This window comes from Artibeus jamaicensis, unplaced genomic scaffold (assembly GCF_021234435.1).
Source record: "Artibeus jamaicensis isolate MK-2021 breed Jamaican fruit bat unplaced genomic scaffold, CSHL_Jam_final contig_384, whole genome shotgun sequence".
Classification (NCBI taxonomy): Eukaryota; Metazoa; Chordata; class Mammalia; order Chiroptera; family Phyllostomidae; genus Artibeus; species Artibeus jamaicensis.
The window spans coordinates 13,358,000-13,372,017 of NW_026521810.1; the positions used below are offsets into that span (position 1 = coordinate 13,358,000).

General features: G+C 37.2%; 1 pseudogene; it reads right to left on the reverse strand.

The window, feature by feature from the left end:
• Positions 1-3,615: 3,615 nt before the first annotated feature.
• Positions 3,616-14,018, reverse strand: part of LOC119065970 (60S ribosomal protein L4-like) — a 45,855-nt pseudogene continuing 35,452 nt past the window's right edge.

Below are 14,018 nucleotides of genomic sequence, written 5' to 3' on the forward strand. Positions count from 1 at the left end.
CTTGCTACTAAGAGCAGTTTAAGATATGGGTGAAAGCACAAGTACTACTAAGAATATTAATCTCAAGGTTTTCTACTACCTTTTTAATAGATATTTTGTATTTTCTTTTTTTTTAAGATCCTATTTATTTACTTTTAGATAGAGGGAAAGGGAGAGAGAAAGAGAGGAAGAGAAACATCAATGCGTGGTTGCCTCTCACGTGCCCCCTACTGGGGACTTGGCCCACAACCCAGGTGTGTGCCTTGACTGGGAATTGAACCAGTGAACCCTTGGTTCACAGGCTGGTGCTCAATCCACTGAGCCACACCAGCCAGGGCTGTTTTCTACTTCTTTTATATCTCCTGTGTGGTTTGGGGCATGTTGCCACTTAAATGACTGTTTGGTGGCTGGCTGGATGACACTTGCCCCCATGAAAACCTACTTTTAGGAAGTGGATCGGCAGTGCTAACAATAATGCCATTTCTTCTGTATCTACTACCCCCTTCCTTCAGCCCCAGTAATGTTTCTAGAAGACACCCTCTCTCACCAGCGAAGCCCTCCCTATGTAGCCTTCACCACTTCTGAAGGCCAGGTCACTTCTAACTGGATGCCTATCAAACTACTCCCATATTTTCATATATATATATATATATATATATGGATGCTATATAAGCATTTCCATCATATATGGTGCTCAGCCTGTAGGGGGGTATTTATACCTTTTGGGCCTGCTCCTTCAGGGTCTTATTGATCTGAATCTTTTCCTCTCTGGAGTATGGGGTGTCTTTGTATATTTTTGTTTTCTGCTTGCTCACTTATGCGCTTTACCAGGTGTAGCAGGAAAGGTATTAGCACTGTAATCCTAAAGTAATTCATTCAACCTCACCCAGCCTCAGTTTCCTTATCTATAAAATGAGAAGCTAGAAATAGATGACCTTTAAGTCCCTTCCAGTTAAAATTACAGAGATGGCAATGTCTATTAAGCAACATGTGAGGTGCTACGCAACCAAACAGGAATGGACAGATGCACCCTCCCTGCTTCTGAAAGCTTTGAGTCTGAATCATTACTTCCTCATCATGGAAATGCAGTGGGTTTTTTTTGCTTTATTTATTTCTAATAATAATAGCAACAATAGCTACCATTTATTAAGCCAGGCACTTTGCTTTAAATGTGTGATTATCCAATAGAACCTTTTAAAGTAAATACTGTGATTCTCATTTTACAGATTAAGAAACTGAGGCACAGGTGAATGTAAGTAATTTTTCCAAGATTACACAACTTAAACACGGTGGAGTTGGAATCTGAATTGAAATCTCTGACTTCAAAATCCATAAGGTACTGTACCTCAGAAAGACAAAATCATGCTCCACAATGATTTGTCAAGCATGAGATTTCTAATAGAACAGAATCATTTACCCTAGGTAGTATGGTTTGGTAATAGGATTCCAGGGCCAAAATTCACACACACAAAAAAACATAATACTTCTACTTACCAGCTCTTCAACCTTAGGCAACAAACTTAACCAAACAGCCCCTCCCTTTTTTAAATAACAACAATACCTACTCCATCTATCTCGTAACATTGTTGAGACTAATTTACATATACATATAAATGCATACATTTAATTAGTAAATGTTTGAGTTATATGTATATAGAAAGTGTGTATTAAGTAGGATCCAGAGCCTTATCTGTAAATCATGAAGCCCTACCTAAATTTAGAGTGCTATTATTCCTTTTATTAGAAATGTATTTGATTCGTCTGTTTGTGTATCTTACTATACATCTGTTTGGGACAGAGTCTTAGCCGTAAATTACTGAAATACGAGGTTCGTGACTTTGGACAACCTGGAGGAGACTCCAGGTGGTAAATTAAGCAAGTGTTTAAAAAATGGCTTTTTTAGGAGACTTCCAGTTCCACTAACATGAAATAATCCCATTCCACCCTTAAAACTCTGGACAGACACACAAAAAAGCATGGGGATACTGGGAAATGTAGAAAGAAGTTGCGCTACATAGGGATCTTGGCACTTGAGGAATGGCATAGTGGTAAGCTCCTGGGTTTTTTATTTTCAGTCTTATCTCAGACAGGGCACTACAAAAGCCTCAAACCCAGCACCATAAACAGACACAGATAATAAAAGCTCCAAGAAAAACCTATTTTCTCTAACCAAACAATGGGGAAAAGGTTGGCATTACAATAGACAACCTTATTTGGCAATATCTATCTTACTCCAGCCAAACACAAAGAGAGTGCACTCTCTCCCATAAATATGATTTCAGCAGAACTAAGAAGGGAGTCATTTTTCCACTTAATCCCTCTAATGCATGGATGGGACAGTCAACATTCCAATTCTCCTACAAAATGGTTTTGGAAGGGCTGAGTGGGGAACTGACCTCCCACCTTCTGCCTGGCAAAAACGGGTGGGGCTCCAATTTCCCCAGCAGGTGGGATCCACGGGTTGAGCTCAGTGCTGAGTTTATACCCTGACTCAGAGGCAACAAGACAGTGGGAGCTTGTGCCCCACTTTCACTGGGAAATTGTCAATGGAACAACGGCAAACTGAACTTCCACCTCACCCATTCACAACAAGGCAGTGTGATGCAGTGCTCTACTTTTGCCAAGGTGTTGGTGGTGGAGACCAGAGGAAATCTGAGTGTGTATGTTTATACACACTCAGCAGCCCATGTGCTAAAACTCAACAGGGGACTGCCTCCTAAAAGAAAAATCAGATTAAATACAACCCAAAGCCATACAATATACTACCCAAAATGTTCAGTATACAATTTTAAAAAATCAAAGCATGAATGAGAAAAGCCACTTGATGTTTGACAATGATGAGATGAATCAAGTGTTGAGATTATCTGACAATTATGTTAAAGCAATTGTAAAAAACTCCAACAATCATTTACAAACTCTCTTGAAACAAATGAAAGATTAATGATTCAGCAAATAAATAAAAATGATCAAAAAGAACTGAATAGAAATTATGAAACTGAAAAATACATAAATAAAATATTGCTGTATGGACACAATCATAGAGTAAAAATAACAGAGATAGAATGAGTGAACTTGAGGAATAGACCAGTAGCATTTACCCAATCTGAACAACAGAGAGAAAATACTATGAAATAAAAAGAACAGAGTCTCAGGCATTATAGGATTTTTTTAAGGTAAAAATCATATTACTGTAATCACAGAATGAGAAAAGTGTGAGAGAAGGACTAAAAATGTATTCAAAGAAATAATAGCCAAGAAGTTCCCTAACTTGACAAAAACCATTAACCTACAAATTCTAGTTGAACAAACCTCAAAATAAACCCAAAGAAGTCCACTCCAAGACACATGACAATTAAACTTCTGAAAACTAAAGACAAGAAAATATCTTGAAAGCATCCAGAGAGAAATGATGCACTAAAGGAGAACACAAGTATGAGTTACAGCATCTTTCTCACCTGAACCATGAGGGCCAGAAGGACGTGGCATGACCTTTTTTAAGTGCTCAGAGAAAAGAATTGTCAACCCAGTATTCTATATCCAGTGAAAATAATTTTTTCTCACTGCCTTTGGTTAGGTTTTTCTTCAAAATTAGCTGTTCAAAGTAATTTAACCATTAGGGAATAAACTAATTTAACTTTATGCCGCAGGCTTCTTCTCTTCTGTGGTAGGATTTCTTTTCTGTGGGCTCCTTTTCAGCTTCTGGTTTCTTAGTAGTGGCAGCTTTGTTCCCCCACCGAATGCTTCTTCTGCTTCATAATGCCAACAGTCTTCTTTCCTTTCTTCTCTACACTAGGCTTCTTGTTGGAACCCCATGTCATCTGATTTGGCTTCTAGAGCTGCTGCTGCTTTATCCACCTGGAGCTCAGCCTGCCAGAGACTGGTGTTCCAGCACATGGTCTTTGCATATGGATTTAGCTTCAACATGATTCTCGGGTTTTTCAGTGGATTCTTCTTCAGGACTCTGCAATAAATCTCCTATGCTCAGAAGGTTCTTTAAACCTCTGGGGTTTCCAAGATTCTGCTAATGTCTGTATTGAGCATCTTGTGCATGGGAAGCTGCAGTTACTCTTGAGAGAGGCAGCTTATGCCAAGGTCTGTACAGATTATTTAACTTACAGAAAGCACTTTCAGTCCAAATGGAGAAACAGCCCACATGCCCACCAAGGAGCAAGCTTCAAAACGTTCAGTTTGCTTACATTAAGCAGAGTAATTTCATGATTAAATCTCAGCAATATTTTTCTACTTTCTCAGCTTCCTATTTTCTGTAAAAACCTTGTTGACATAAGAAACATCAAAATCTGTAAATAATTTTTAGGAATTTATTTGAAAACAAAAAGAATTAATTTAAACAAACAAACAAAAAAAGAGTTTGTTTGAGCCAACTGACAAAATATGCATGGGACCAAGATCTCAAATGTTCCCCTGGGGATGTTTCTGGAGGCTTTGATGACATTATTTCCCTCATTATAGATGATACAAGGTCCTCTGTACTGGATACAATGACAGTTTCTCATTTTGCCCTTCACAGCTCTTATTCACTGAGACTCATAGACCTCTTTGATATCATTCCAGGCCTTAAATTTCTTAAGAAGCAAAACAGCCTCTTGGTCATCTTACGGCCTTCAACTTTATCTTCAATCAAGAAAGGAAGTTCAGGTAATGCTTCCATATGACGACCTTTACACATGACCAGCACTAAGGCCAAGCCTGCCAGGGCAGAGCAGATGGCATATCGCCTCCATGTTGTGTTCACTCTGTGGTGCCAACAGCACCTGTTTGGTGGTGCAAATGTGCAGCCCCTACAACACATATGTCCAAAAGGACCCTGGCCAGAGCTATGAGTTTTCCTACCTGGAACTCTGGGAATCAGACCCACAGCTCTGCTTATACCCCAAGACTCAGCACTGGTTTGAAGACCTGTGAATTCTCTGACAGCTCAGGACTGTCTGTTGTTTTTGCACAAGCTGGTGCGAGCAGAGTTCAGCATATCTGGTTGAGTGGGAGCCTTGCACACAGTAGGCAAAGCAACATTTTTGTCGCATGATTCCCTCTGCTCAGAGCACACTGATGTTTGTGGCCACACTCCTCTCAAGCTGGTGGCTCCCACAGGAAAAGGGGAAATATTCTTTAATAGTGGAAGGGAAATCAAGATATCCTCCAAAGAAGGAAAACTAAGAGAATTTGTCATGAGCAGACTTATCAAAAACAATGTTTTTTAAACAGAAAGAAAATAATAACTGAAGGAAACTTGGAATATCAAGAGGAAAGAAATAACACAATAAGCAAAAATATCAGCATATACAATTGACTTTCCTTTCCTATTGAGATTTCTAAATTTCTAAATTAACAGTAAAAGCAAAAACCATAAAAATATTTGATGTGGTTCTAAATGAGATTCTGAATGTATAGTAAGTACGTTAACACAAGAATGTTCAAACCTGTAGAAAATTTTTATAAGACTTTATTTGAATCAAACAGAGGATACACATGGAAGCTAGATCTCAACGGACTGAGATAAATGCTACCAAGAAAATGACAGTTGCCAGCTTCTTTTATGCATTTGAAACTAAGGAGGGAATGAATGTAAGAAAGATTACATGAAAGTGGAGAAGACAAAGCAGGGATCAGAAAACAGGAAGTTTAAGATTACTGCTCTCTTGAGGATGGTCAGGCTTTAGTAAGAGGGGTCTGAGAAAGAGGTGTTTCAACAGTGTGTTAACCTAGACATGCAGAAACAAAGGGATTCTGTGGCAATTAACCTCACAGGGTGATTGTTCATCAATTCCTGACTGGGCAGGTCTGTGTGTGTAGTCATGCCCCAGGCATATAACTTTTGAATACAAGGTTTATCTTTGCCTTTAGCAAGCCCTGTCCATTGTTTCTATGCATCTAGGCTAATACACCTTTGAAATAACCTGTAATCACCTGTCAAGAGAGAGCATAATCTTGTCAACTGTCCTGTAATCCAGTTCCCACCTTGCTTCCTTTCACTTCCATGTAATTTTTTTATGTTTCCCCCTTAATTCTAAGTGCATAAAAGAAACTACTGGAAAGCATTATGCTGAGTGAAATAGGCCAGGTGTTGAAAGACAAATACCATATGATCTCACCTTTAACAGAAAGCTAAACAACAAAACAAACCAGCAAGCAGAATAAAAATAAGGACACTGAAATAGAGAACAAGGGGACAGTGACCAGAGGGGAGAGGGAAGGGAATTTAAGGGGGAAAAAGGGGAGGGATTTGGAGGAACAAGTATGAAGGACACAGGGATGAGGACTGGGGGGGAGGAAATGGGAGGGAGGTGGGGAGCACGGGGCAGGGGGGCGGCTGGGATGGGAGAAATAGACAAAAAAAGTACTTGAAAAATAGCTAAATAAAATTTTTTTAAAAAGAAGCTACAAAACTATTTTTTTCAGGAGCATTTGCTCCCTGCCACATGTCATCAGTTTTGCTCAAACTCATAAAAATTCTCTATAGGTTTGGAGGTTTCTTATGTCAACAATAGATAAATCAAAACAGGACTCTTCAAAAATGCTCAGGTAACCCACAGGATGGCAGGGAAAAAAACGCTAGAGAAATGGAAAACACAAAGAAAACAAAAATACAATGTACCCCTAAACTCTAACATATCAATAGTTACATTAAATGTAAATGGTCTAAGTACACCAATTAAAAGGCAAGGTTGGCAGGGTAGGTTAAAAAACACGACTTAATTCTGGCCAGGTAGCTTAGTCAGTTGGAGCATGGTCCCATACATCAAAAGGTTTTAGGTTCAATTTTTGGTCAGGAACACACCTAGGTTGCAGGTTCCATCCCTGCGTCAAGGCATATGTGGGAGGCAATTGATCAATGTTTCTCTCTCTGTCTGTCTCTCTCTCTCTTCCTCTTTCTCTAAATAAAACCTGATCTAACTATATGATGTCTACAATAAGCTTATTTTAAACACAATGAAAAAGCAGGTTGAATGTAAAATAATTCTTTTTTATACTCAACTGAGGACATATTTTCATTGCTTTTTTGAGAGAGAGAGTCAGGAAGAGAGAGAGAGAGAACGAGAAACATCGGCTGGTTGCCTTCTTATATGCACCCTGACTCCAATCATCTGAGCCACAACAGCCAGGGCAAAATAATTTTAAAACACTTATCATACAAACATTAATCAAAACAAAACAGGAAAAGCTATCTTAATATTACATTTAAAAGACTTCAGAACAAAGAAAACTATCAGAAATAAAAATGGTCATATCATCATGACAGAAGAACCAATCCACCAAGAAGACATAGCAATTCAAAATATGTATGTACCAGAAAACAGGAAAGCAAAATATGTAAAATAAAAACTAACAGAAGTAGCCCTGGCTGGTGTGGTTCAGTGGATTGAGTGCTGGCCTGTGAACCAAACCAAAAGGTCACCAGTTCAATTCCCAGTCAGAGCACATGCCTGGGTTGCAGGCCAGGTCCCCAGTTGGGGGTGTGTGAGAGGTAACCACACAATGATGTTTCTCTTCCTCTCTTACTCATTCTGTTCTCCTCTGCCTAAAATAAATAAATAATATCTCTAAAAAAACTAATGGAACTAGAAGAGGAAATAGACAAATTCACAATAATAGTTGGAGTCTTCAACACCCTTCTCTGAACAATTTTTAGAACAACTAGTCAGAAAATCAGCAAGGATATAAAAGAACTCGCCACTGCTAACAACCCGATTGACATTTACGGAATATTCCAACCAATAACAGCAAAATATACATTCTTACTAAATGTCCATGGAAAATAAACCAAGATCAAACATATCAGTCATAAAATAATTTTCACTAAACTTAAAAGAAATAAAATTATAGTGAGTATGTTGTCCAAGTATAATGAAATTGAACTACAAATAAATAACAGGAAATAACAAGAAAATGCCCAAATCCTTGGCAACTACACACCTTCTAAATAAAGCATGGGTCAAAGAAGTCTCCCATCAAGAAACTAGGAAAAGAAGTACAAAATAAATTCAAACCAAGCAGAGGGAAAGAAATAATAAATGCAAAAACAGATATCCAAAAATTGTAAGTATGAAAACATTAGAAAAAATTAATAAAACATTAAAAAACCTCTAGACAAAGAATAAAAAATAGAAGACACTAATTACCAATATCAGGAATGAAACAGAGCATTCAATACAGACTATCATCATAAAGATAATAAGAAAATACTGCTACAACTCTAAACATACAAAGTCAATGACTTAGATGAAATACACCTATCCTCAAAAACACATGCTAGCACAACTCATTCAATATAAAACAGATAATTTGAATAGCCCCATATTAAGAAAATCGAATCCATAATTTTAAAACTTTAAAAAAATAAATTCCTAGGCTCACATGGCTTCAATGGAGAATTCTGCCAAACCTTTAATAAAGAATGTACACCAATTCTATAAAATTTTTTTTCAGAAAGTGAAAGAGGATACTTCCCAATTCATTTAGTGAAGTTAGTGTTACCCCAATATCAAAACTAGACAAAGACAGTAAGCCAGAAAAAAAAAACTGTAGACCAATATCTCTCTTGAACTTAGTTGCAAAAATATTCACGAAATAGTAAATCAATTCTAGCAATATATAAAGAGGTTTATACTTTATATAACATAATGTAGTGGGGTTGATATCAGGAATACAAGGATAATTCAAAAATCAACCACATCAATAGGCTAAAGAAGAAAAATTATTAATTACATATTGTCCCTATTTGCAATGACATTAATGTCCATGCAGTAAATTCAAAGGAATCTATACACGCATATAACCCAAGGACTAATAAGTGATTTTAGTAAAGTCACACAATACAAGATCAACACAAAAACCAATTGTATTTCCATATACTAACAACATATGGAAAAAATGAAATTTAAAACACAATGCCATTTACAATTGTTCCAAAAAAATACTTAGGTATAAATATAATAAAGCACATACATGTATAAATATAAAAAGGCACATATCTATATTCTGAAAATTACAAAATGCTGATGAAAGGAATTTAAAAAGACCTAAGTAAGTAGATAAACATGCTATGTTTATGAGTTGAAAGACTCATTGTAATAAAAATGTCAATTCTCCTCAAGTGGATTCCTATAGATTTAATACAATTCTGATAAAAATCTCAGCAAGATACTTTCTAACATAGACAAGCTTGCTGTAAAATTTATATGGAAAGGTGTAGAACCTAGAATAGCTAAAACAATGTTGAAAAAGAAGAAAAAAAGTGGGAGGACTCATTCTACCCAGTGCTGTCTTAATATATAGCTACATATATAATACATGGTTTAACATGTAACCAAAACTATGATATTGGAGCAGGAATAGACAGATAGATTAATGGAATAGAACAGAGAACCAAAATCGGCCCATGCAAGTATGCCCAAGTGATTATTAACAAAGGTGCAAAAGAAATTCAGTAGAGGAAAGATAGTCTTTGTAGAAAATAGGTCCGAAAGGTAATTGGGTATTGGGCATTCGTTAGGAAAGAGAGAAAGAAAGGAAGGAAGGAAGGAAGGAAGGAAGGAAGGAAGGAAGGAAGGAAGGAAGGAAGGAAGGAAGGAGGGAGGAAAGGAAGGGAGGGAGGGAGGGAGGAAGGAAGGAAGGAAGGAAGGAAGGAAGGAAGGAAGGAAGGAAGGAAGGAAGGAAGGAAAGAAGGTTGACCTAAATTATCTCAGAAATGAATCACTAACTTAAATGTAAAACAGGTAAAATAAAATGTAAAATAACAGCAACAAAAATATAGGTAAAAAATCTTTGGGACATAAGCAAATAATGCTTAGATTTGATAGCAAAAGCACAACTTATAAAATGAGAAATTGGTAAGTTGAACTTGAGAGAATATTTGAAAACTACATATCTAAGGAATTGTATCTGTATCTAAAATACATACAGAAAACTCACCAGTAACAAAAAACAACACAAAAACAATCAGAGAAAAGCAAAGGGCATAAACATTCATATCACTGAAGAGGAAATACACATGGCAAATAAGCACATAAAAAGCTGTTCAACAAAAGAACCTATGCACCCCAATGTTCATAGCAGCACAATTTACAATAGCCAAGAGCTGGAAGCAACCTAGGTGCCTGTCAGTAAATGAATGGATCAAAAAATTATGGTACATATACACAATGGAATTCTATGCAGCAGAAAGAAAGAAGGAGCTCCTACCCTTTGCAACAGCTGGATGGAACTGGAAAGCATTATGCTGAGTGAAATAAGCCAGGTGGTGAAAGACAAATACCATATGATCTCACCTTTAACAGGAAGCTAAACAACAAAACAAATAAGCAAGCAAAATAAAAACAAAGACACTGAAATAGAGAACAGGGGGACAGTGACCAGAGGGGAGAGGGGAGGGAAATTCAGGGGAAAAGGGGGAAGGATTTGCAAGAACTAGTATAAAGGACACACGGAAAACAACTAAGGGAGGTGGAAATGGGAGGGAAGTGGGGAGTATGGAGGGTGGGCTGGAATGGGAGTAAAAGACAGAATACTGTAGTTGAAAAATAATTTTTAAAAAATTATTTTTAAAAAGCTGTTCAACAATCATTAGCAGTCAGCAAAATACAAATTTAAACCACAGTGAGATATTACTATATACCTATTAAGATGGCTAAAATAAAATATAGTGATTTATCAAAAAGCAGGTGAGGACATACAGAAACTGGTCACTCATACATTGCTGGTGGGAACATAAAATGATACAGGCATTCTGAAGCAGAGTATGGCAGTTTCTTACAAAACTAAACATTCACCCTGGCTGGTGTGGTTCAGTGGATTGAGCACCAACCTTCGAACCAAAAGGTCTCAGGTTCGATTCCCACTCTGCACATATGCCTGGGTTGTGGGCCAGATCCCCAACTGGGGGCGGGTAAGAGGCAACTGATTGATGTTTCTCTCAGACATTGATGTTTATTTCCAACTTTTTCTCCCTCCCTTCTTCCCTCTCTAAAAGTAAATAAAATCTTTAGGAAAAAAACAAACCAAACATGGATCCCAGCAATTATACTTCGGGCATTTATCTCAGAGATTTGTGTACAGGTTTTTTCACACAAAAATCGGTACACAGATGCTCACAGAAGTTTTATTTGTGATGGCTCCAGACAGAAAAAAAAACCCAAATGTTCCTCAATGGGTGACTAGTTAAACTGTGGTAATCCATACCACATAATACTATTCAATAATAAGAAATGAACTATTAACACACACAACAACATGGATGAATCTCAAGGGAATTATGATAAGTTGTGAGGGAATCGTAAAAGGTTCCTTTTATATAGCATTCTTGAATGCCTAAATTATAAAAATGGAAAATGGAGAACAGACTGGATGTTGCCAGGGACTAGGAGCAGTAGGAGGGACAGCAGTGGCTGTAGTTTATTGCTCATGACAAGCTCATGAAAAAGTAATGCAAGAGATCTCTATGACGGAGCTCTGCTGTATCTTAATTGTGGTGGCCACGTGATTCTACACATAAGTGATAATATTGCATAGAAGTAAGCTTGAGCCCCCAAGTGTGCACACGCATATGAGTGCACATAAAGCTGGTGAAAACTGAGTAAGTTTGACAGGTTGTACCAACGTTAATTTCCTGATCGTGATATCGTACTGTGTAGGATCTCTCTGCATTGTTTCCTACGACTGCGTGTGAGTCTACAATTATCTCAAAAAATGTTTTTAAACTGGTCTTTTAAGGATAGTTATAATAATGAGGAGGAAAGGCAACCACTCTCCTTATGTCCCTAATTATTATATTATAAACAAAAAGTTTCTTCTCCTTGTTTATAATTACCTGGTTTACTTTTTCCAGTGATTAATTCTAAGTTTTGTCTAATCACCCCTTTTCTGTCCTCTCCATTTTTCCTATCAAATAATCAGTAAGTTATTTGTTCTGATGCAAGATTATTTCAAGTTACATTTAAATATAGAAACTTGATTGCAGTGCTCAAACTGATGACTCATCTTCCTCATCATCCCAAGGGCAGGGAGAACATCATGGTTTTTGGTACTCTCTAGTGGGCAGCACATGGGAAGTCTGTAAAAAGTCTGCTTCTGTTGCTACAAAAGGCAGATGCCCCATTACTAGTCCTATGTGTGTTGAAAAAAGTTTTCTGCCCAACTCATTCTGAGCTCCTGCCTTTGCCCTTGGTTGAGAACCACTAGTTACTTTTTTCTGAAAAGAGTCCTGGCTTACTAGAATTCAGAGAGGGCAGTGTTTACCAATAGAAATGAAGGTCAGAATATGAAAAAGGCCATAAAATGGATTACAAACATTTGAAAGGAATAGTAACATTTGTTGCCCTAGCCAGATAGCTCAGTTGGTTAGAGCATCATCTCAGTATGTCAGCGTGGTGGGTTTGATCTCCCATCAGGACACAAGCAAGAATCAACCAATGAATACATAAATAAGTGGAACAATAAATCAATGTTTCTTTCTCTCTCTCCCCCCTCTTCTTTTCTTTCTTTCCCTAAAATAAAAAACAATTATATATGGTAAAATATGTCCTTGGCAAGTACAATGTCATTTTGTGTCCCATACCTTAGCATACACTATTGCATCTTCCCAGAATGCCTCCCTTCCGTGTTACAAATCCTGTTTAGGTGTCTGTGTATCCTTCTCACCCCCTTGTTCTACAGATATCATCATTCCCTATGTTGCACTGAATCTATAAAGTGTAAAGATTTCTATTGTGGTATATAAAATGGAAATAAAGAGTGCAATATAGTGATTAAAAATTAGAACTCTGGCACCAAACTAAGTTCAAACCCCAGGTCACTAGCTGCGTGAACATGAGCAAGTTATTTAACCTCTTGTTGCCTCAATTTCCTCATCTATAAAATGGCAATAGTGGTAATACTTAACTCATAGAGTTGTTGTGAGGATTAAATTAATCACATGTATGGTAAGTAGTAAGTGCTATATGTGTTAGTCATTATCTTTATTTATATGTTTATTTCACTTAATTAGATCAAAAGCTACTTGACGGCAATATAAGTTATCTATTGACCTATTCATATTACTCCAAAACGTAATGAGTAAAGTAACAATCTTTATCTCATGGTTTTGTGGATCAGGAATCTTGGAGCACTTGACTGGGTCCTCTGGTTCAGGATTTTTCACAAGGTGGCAGTCAAGGTGTTGACTAGGCTGGCAGGTATCTGAAGGATCAACTAGGGGAGGGTCAAAGGGTACTGGCAGGATTAAGTTCCTCACAGGTTGCTGGACTGAGACTTCCTTAGTAACTGTTGGCCAAAGGCCACCCTCAGTTCCTTACCACTGAGCCTCTTCGTAGGAGACCTCAAAACATGGCAGCTGGCTTCCATCAAATGGACAAGTGAGAGAGAGAGGAAGCAAGACAAAAGTCACACTATTTTTATAACCTAATCTCAGAAGTGACACCCTCATCTTTTCTGTATTCTGTTAGAAGCAAGTCACTAGGTCCAGCCCACTTTCAAGGTGGGAGGATTACACAAAGGGAAGAATAAGAGGAGCTTGGATCACTGGTAGCCAACATAAAGGCTGCCGCCCCAATGACTGACATTCCTCCCACATTCAAAATACACTCCTTGCCTCCCCAAGTCTCCAGAAGTCTCATCCCATTATAGGCAGGGACTGTATCTTACTCATATTCATAACTATAATCACTTTTCTTACTGATTTAAATAAAAGGAAAAGAATAATGTTCTTGTTATGAAAGAAAAATGTAGCATATGTCATTAAACATAAGCTATATGAATAAAATTTTATAAATAAAAATGTAATAAACAAGATTTATTACAAATGTAAGGCTTTTCTTGGCCATTATTTAGACTGCTGTGAAATTTTTGGAGAATTTAATAGCTACAAATTTTAAGCATTTATTGTTTTATTCATTTTTGTGTTTGGTTTGAATAATCCTGTATCTTAAATTTTGATAAACTCACCCATATAATGTTTATCTTTTCTATTTATAGTTGGGTTCATGATGCTATGGAATATGGATAATTTAAACTTCTCTTACCAAATC